Source organism: Meleagris gallopavo, chromosome 2, assembly GCF_000146605.3.
Source record: "Meleagris gallopavo isolate NT-WF06-2002-E0010 breed Aviagen turkey brand Nicholas breeding stock chromosome 2, Turkey_5.1, whole genome shotgun sequence".
In the NCBI taxonomy this organism is placed as follows: domain Eukaryota; kingdom Metazoa; phylum Chordata; class Aves; order Galliformes; family Phasianidae; genus Meleagris; species Meleagris gallopavo.
The window spans coordinates 32,516,587-32,523,534 of NC_015012.2; the positions used below are offsets into that span (position 1 = coordinate 32,516,587).

General features: G+C 46.7%; 1 long non-coding RNA gene across 1 annotated transcript in view; it reads right to left on the bottom strand.

The window, feature by feature from the left end:
- Window positions 1-6,633, bottom strand: part of LOC116216318 — a 42,926-nt gene extending 36,293 nt beyond the window's left edge. The window contains exon 1 of the long non-coding RNA XR_004158858.1: window positions 6,262-6,633. This is a non-coding gene — a long non-coding RNA (uncharacterized LOC116216318). The remainder of the gene's footprint in view (window positions 1-6,261) is intronic.
- Between the last annotated feature and the right edge of the window lie 315 nt (window positions 6,634-6,948).

The window sequence follows — 6,948 nt, forward strand, 5'->3', positions numbered from 1 at the left end:
CTCCCAGCCATGTCCCTAAAATAACTTGATCATCGTGGCTCTGCTCAGAAGAAGAGGACAACTTCTCCTCAGCATCAGTGCTTAAAGCTGGGAATCGTGACGGGACAGCACAGTCTCCAGAATTCCAGGTGCTTTAATGCAACGCAAGTTTTGATTCTATCTGGTGCTGTGTGATAATAAGGTAGACTTTCAGATATTTCATGCACTGAAGCAACAGACCAGTCTTCTCCTCAGGCCTGCCTGGTTCCTGTTTTCATAACAGCTCAGACCACAATTTACACTCAGTTCTTCACTGGTTTTGCAGCATTTAATAGCCTGTCTTGAAAATGTTCTCCCAGACAACTTGCCAGTGTCATCTGAGACTCTCAAATCTCAGTGCAGGAGGAAGTATAAACATTTGCACCTAGAGTGTTTTCGTACATTTCTGTATGGGAGAATTTATCCTAGTGTCTTGCTAATGGCACATTATACTGAGGGGCCAGCCCCTCCATGACAATCTGGAACTAAATTATTGTCAGTATCCCGGGAGGCCTGATATCATAACAGCACAAAACAGCAGTACCCCTGATACATAACAGGTTCCTTTTCTTTAACTGAAGAGACAAAGACCATGTAACATCTTATATTACGTTTAGGTTTCCCTGGAGACACACAAGGACAGGCTGGAGAGGGCTCTGAGCACCCTTTGGAGCTGTAGGTGTCCCTCTTCATTGCAGGGAAGTTGGACAAGATGGCTTTTAATGGTCTCTTCCAACTCAAATGAATCCATGATTCTAGATTGGTCAGAGAATAACATGCTCCAAGGAGGAAATTTGTCAGAAGCAGACAAAGACCCTTTGGCATCCTCTCCTATTGCTAAAGTCAAAGGGCAAATATCTTTTAAGACCCCAGTATCTGGATTCCTTTTCCTTTGCACACCTTCTGTATTAAACAACTGCCCGAATCCCAAGCGACACCTCTACATTATACAGCAAATCAGACCAAAAATATATGTGTGCCACTATGCTTCTTCTTTCAAGGTTAACTCTAATTTCTTTGCCCTTGCAATCATACCTCCCAAACACAGGCAGTGAGGTCATCTTCTCTATCAGATGGAAAGAGCTAAAACGTGACACGGGAGATCTCAACTCCATTGGCTGCTTATCTCAGTACCCGCGGCCAAAACAGAAAGCTTACTCAGGCTGCCAAATAAAAATACTTCTTGTAGGCACATTCCTTGCAGAGTACATGAAAGAGCAAGAGGAGACAGCAAGGGAGGGCAGCGAGTGACAAGCAGATTGAAATAAAAGAAAAAATAGATTAGATAGATAGGTAGGTAGATAGAAACAGATGAGACAGTGGATGAGAAAAAATAATGCAGGTGAAGACCTATGAAAACAGAGATGGGTGACACAAAGAACATACTTGTTTTACTAACAGTAAATGTCGTAGCAGACAACACAACTGTATGACGCAGTGCTTTCTGAGGTATGCTCAGTGAAACTCTAGCCTTATTGAAGATTATGGCCAAAATCCCATTGAATTTAGTAATGCCAAGACAAATGGGGCTGCCTCGTGTCTCCCAGCACTAGCTCTGGCCCTTCAACCTGTCAAAATCACTCCTGCAACCTGACGCTGCTTCTCCAGTTTCACCCATCACACTGTCAGAACAAGAACCAAAGGAGCAAGGAGGGAATAACGCATAAATGGCCAATGTATGTTTTTCCCATCTTCCATGTATGGTGACAATCAGAGCGGGCAGCTAAGAGCAGAATTTAGCACCTGCAGCCCATCATCCTTCAGAAAGTTCTTCAGACCCAGCAGCATTTTCTTCTCAATGTCACTGCATCTTGTGTCTGCCTAGGGAAAAGGAACAATTCCTAACTTCTACAGAGGGTTCCTACAAAGTTCCAGCTAGTTCAGAGCTTTAGCCAAAATAACTGGAAAGATTTCCACCATTTTGGTGAAGCACAGTGTGCCATGACACCGCACTGATGCAGTGGCAGACATACCACAGCCAGCAGAGCCAGCTCTCACAACAGAAAGGACTCCAAGGGCCTGCTCTGTCTTATTTTTCACTGTGATTTCATTAAACAATGGTCATAGCTGTGCAATGTGGCAGGGCATAAAAACTTCAAAGCAGAAAGGGTTCCTTGTAGTGCGGAGCTATCACAGCACAGAACCCAGCTCTCTACCTTTCCCTTGCTTCCCACTTTATACCCAGTTAAGTTCAAGGTCAAAGCCATTACCTTCAGAGTGTCCCACTGCAAGGGCCTAGGTAACTGAAGGGCCAGCTAGCACTTGACTGATAGCTCGACTTCTGCAGCATTCAGGAAATCTCAGCTGCAAGATGAGCCCACTTCCAGATGGCTGGAACAGACTCAGAGCCACTCACAGAGGGATCTTCTGCAAGAAGACACCACATGTCTTTCTACTTCATGTCCTTCTTTTGCCCTTCAAAGATACAAACCAAAAGCGAAAGGAAAAATAAACACCTGAAACACCCGCCTGTGTTCTGACAACAATCATATATGCTCCTCGTGCTGCTCAGGTGTTCAGAATAGCGGGTGATAAAGGGGTTGAAAGGATCTTTGCACAGAATCTGCTCAGTGTTTCTCAGCATGGTAGGAAAAAAAAATTCTGCTTTCCTGGAACAAACTGTTGGGTCAAATGGGTGGGAAGAATCCACTTTGCTGCTCTTTCTGCAGCTGGAGTGAGAGGAAAACGTTGTTCAACTCCTCTCAGTAGCTGCATGTCCCAGCACCCCTACTCTAACCTCAGACGAAGGGAAAGAAGAGGAAAGAAGGAGAATCTACAGTGCCAGATGAAGCACTGATTTGCAGCCCTGCAGCTCTGGTGCTTTGGTTTCAGTGGATGCACGTAAAGCTCACAAGTGATCTGTGGATTCAAAGGCCATCATGGACATAAGTGGCATGTGGCCTAAGCACAAACAAGTGTCACCTTGTGAGGCACATGTGCTCAGAACCAGGTGCGTGTTGCTACAGCAGCACTGGAAGATATTGCCCTGACTTAGCTATAAAAGGAAGGAGGGGGATCTCAGTGCAGCAGGTACTGGAAATTGTTCTTGGCTCCTAGCTGCATTGTTTGATCTGTTCAGTGGGTCATGCGCCAGCCAGTCGCCTTTCTACGTGTGTTTGGGCAGCTCTCGCATGTCTGAATTCTCCTGGACAGCTGGTTGGTTTAACTCCTTCTACTGCCTTGACCTCCCATGGGAACGCAGCACTGGGAGCAGTAGAATGAACGCCAGCAGGGCTGGAAAGCAGAAAAGGGTTTGAGTTCAGTGAAGATGCTTTTTGGATTGGTAAATTAAATGGTGAATTTGCTGGAACACTCAAATTAATGGTGCTCTTGCTGCTGATAAAAAAAAACAGCTGTGATCGTGATCGTGATCCTTCTGAAGAGTGTTTCCTAACATAGCTCTGATGGAAAATTAACCAGAGCAGCCTCTGCTTTGTCAAGCTTTAAAGTCCTGACATTGAAACCTGTAGCACAAGCTGAAGAGTCATGGATAACAGAGGTGGATAGCACCTCTGGGATGGGAACAAAGAAATAACTAGCAGGGAATTATTCCAGACCGCCAGCAGCACTGTGAGGGCTGAGTGTATCCCACTATTTCCATCTCTTTGGCCTTATGATGAGCTGATTGCAAGGTGGACTGTGACATCTCACACTTCAGACTCTGCACCTGTGTTTGCCCTGTTGCAGCCTCAGGAAATCAAGCTGGCATCCTGGGAATGCCAAACATCAATGAAGGCTTCTCCATTCTACACCCTCCTTGTGGGAAACTGTTGCCTGTTCATGCAGCTCAGTAAAAACAAGGGAAGAATCCTGATTATGAAGGATGAGCTGGGAAAATCCCACAGAAAATGAGAAAAAAAGGAAGGGTGGGGACATCCTTCGACTCATCAAAGAAGCCTGCAGCTATCATGGTCATGCAGTGTGTAAATGTCCATAACATGAAGACACCACAAGAAAGATGTGGAGCTGTTGGAGTGGATCCAGAGGAGGGCCACAAAGATGATCAAAGGACTGGAGTACCTCTCCTATAAAGAAAGGCTGAGGGAGCTGGGCTTCTTCAGCCTGGAAAACTCCCCATTTACCATGATCAGTGAGTATTGCTGGCTCAACCAGGGTGGAAAATTAGGGGCCAGCCTTCTGACTGCAAGTCTCTGTAGGGTAATAGTAAGGGAACAGGCACCGAAGCAACCTGCATCTTCTCAGGGACAGCGGTGCCAGCAGATTCTTCCAGACAGATTCTCTGTCATCTCCAGGCCTCCCTCTATCTCTGGGTCTGCCATCAAAAGTGTTATCCTTCTAGCTCCTTACCCAAACACCTATTCCCCTTACCAGTTGTCTCCAAAAGTAAAGCCTAGCTGCTATGCAGACCTGTGGAGGAATCCTGGCTCTTTTGAGAAGCAAACTTTTACTCTGTGTCCTGCTGAAATGATTGTCATTTGTATGGATTCTTCTAGGCCTGAACTTCTGGGGAACTGGAATCGTGTGTGAATTCCTGTGTGGGCTCTGCACCTGTGGAAGATGCTGCCATTGTTTAGTTTTTGTAGCTAGAGCTTTGGGAATATGGACCTCCACAGAGAAAGGTCCCATGTATTTTCCTAAAGGCATCTATCCATGTGCAGATGAAAATCATAGGATCATTAAGGTTAGAAAAGACCACTAAGACCATCTTGTCCAACCATCAGCCTATCTCCACTGTGCCCACTGACCATGTCCCTCAGTGCCACATCCACACATTTCTCCAAAAGAAGCTTCCCAGAAGGCTGCATTACAAGACAAAACAAGCCTAGATAAGCTGGTATGCTCAAATCAGCAGCAGCTATATAAAAGCCTGGAAGAGCAGTGGAAAGACCCTTTTGCATCCAGACCCCTGTCACAGCAGACAACCACGTCATATTAATGTGCTCAAAAGCACCTTTGTTAAACAGGCTGACAGCTGCAGTCTATAAAATATCCTACTGGAATGGCAGCTCCACATGCCACCCAGCCAGCAGCAAAGAGATGGTGGCAGGGCATAGCGGCTGCAGTCAGCTCCAGCAAACAGGGTGGATTTGTGAGATAAAGACTGCTCCTGCTAAGTGTCCATAAGAAACACCAGAAGCATCATGTTGAGACTGATTTTACTATTGATAAATTGTTTTCATGAAGATGTAGCTTGAAGATTATGAGGAACTTCCATCCTTGTTAACCTCTCATGTCCCAGCCCTACATGCTACTTGTAGAAGAGAAAAGAACCACTCCTTTGCTCCATCTTTCTACTGTCCACACATGCCATTTGGAAAATAAATAAACATTTTTTTGTTTGTTTTTTCTAAAGGAGGTGGGGGGTGAGAATGTTTAAACCTCTAGAGCTCAGAATTTATCAACCATATCAAAGTCATTGTAGGCCTGACAAAATTCCCCTTGTTAATTGGGAGCAGCCTGCAAGGAATTACAAGATAAAGTCAAATATTTGAAATGCTTTTTCCTATTGTTATACTGCTTTGCTTAACTGCCCTGGCAAACCTGTCAGTTATAAATTTCTGCTCTGTGCCAAGCCATCCCAGTAATAACGAAATGTGTGTGCTTTTGACTTACCTGGGTTGCTGGCCTCCTGGCAGGTTACTCTTTCCTACCCATGCCTGTAGCTTGGGCAGTGCCCCGAAACAGTTGTATGTTCATGGAGGCTGCAGCCCATGAAGAAGACACCTGGCTGCACACAGACTTCTCATCAAGGTTCCACCAGCACATGGCATCCTTAGACTGGGCCTCCCTGGCATCTTCATGCTTGACTGCCGTGGCACAGCTCCCCCAGTGCTTCTGCAGTCTGACCCCTTCCCAGCAGTCCTTTCTACCTCATCCCTTCCACACCAGCTGCCCTTCTGTTTCAGCCCTGTATCTCAAGTCCTGCTCGTGCAACACTTCCTTTTCTTGGCTGTTTTGGAGACAGGACACCTTGGTGTAGAATCATAGAATCACAGAATGAGTAAGGTTGGAAAAGGCCTCTAAGATCATCTTGTCCAATCACCAACCCATCCCCACCATGCCCACTGACCATGTCCCTCACTGACACATCCACACAGTTCTTGAACACCTCCAGGGACGGTGACTGCACCACCTCGCTGGGCAGCTGTGCCACTGCCTCACCGCCCTTTCTGAGCCAGTGAGGCCCCTGCTATGTTTTCTTATGTGCCATGTGCAATTCAATAAGTCTGTTTTATTCTTTGATGAGAACGTAAATTCACCAGAAACTCAAATGCATCTTACCTGTCACGCAATGACAGATTTCTCCAGATGAAGTGCCTGATGCACCAACTTGCACAGCCTGGCCATAGAATTATCTTATGTTTGTCCAGATCATGTGTGCTGTGACTTCAGTGAATCTCCCCATGCATTAGTCAATCAGGGCAGCTGCTCCTATCCAGGGGATGACAAAATGTCCACAGCAGTTAAGCTCTACACCCTACTCATACTGCAGCTGAGCAGAGCGGCATCTCCCCCTTTTGCCTGCATGCCCAAAGCACCGTGAAGAACACGCGTGGAGCCCCACACCCATGCCCTATGGACTCTGCGTGGGAAGTCATCCGGCCACTTGCCCTGCTGGAAGTGGCGGCCAGGAAGCCACACCTGGGAAGTAACGCAGTGCCACTATCAGCCAGCCTTCTGCCACACTAGCTGCCAGGAGGAATCACACCAAGATGGGATGATAGGCCACCCTCCTCACTTGTCTCCTTGACTCAGAGCTGAGCTGAGGTCAGTGCCTCCTATCAGTACGCATTGGCAGCTGCCAGGAGAGTGCTGTGCACAGCCTCTGAGCAGTGCTTCCAGGCATCCCTGAAGTGAAGATCCAGCGTGGGCATCCCTTGTCTGCGCTCTGCAGGAAGGCAGCTCAGCATGGTTTCCTCCTTAGATCATAAAAGCTCTCGTCAAATGTTTCTCAAAGAATGCCAAACT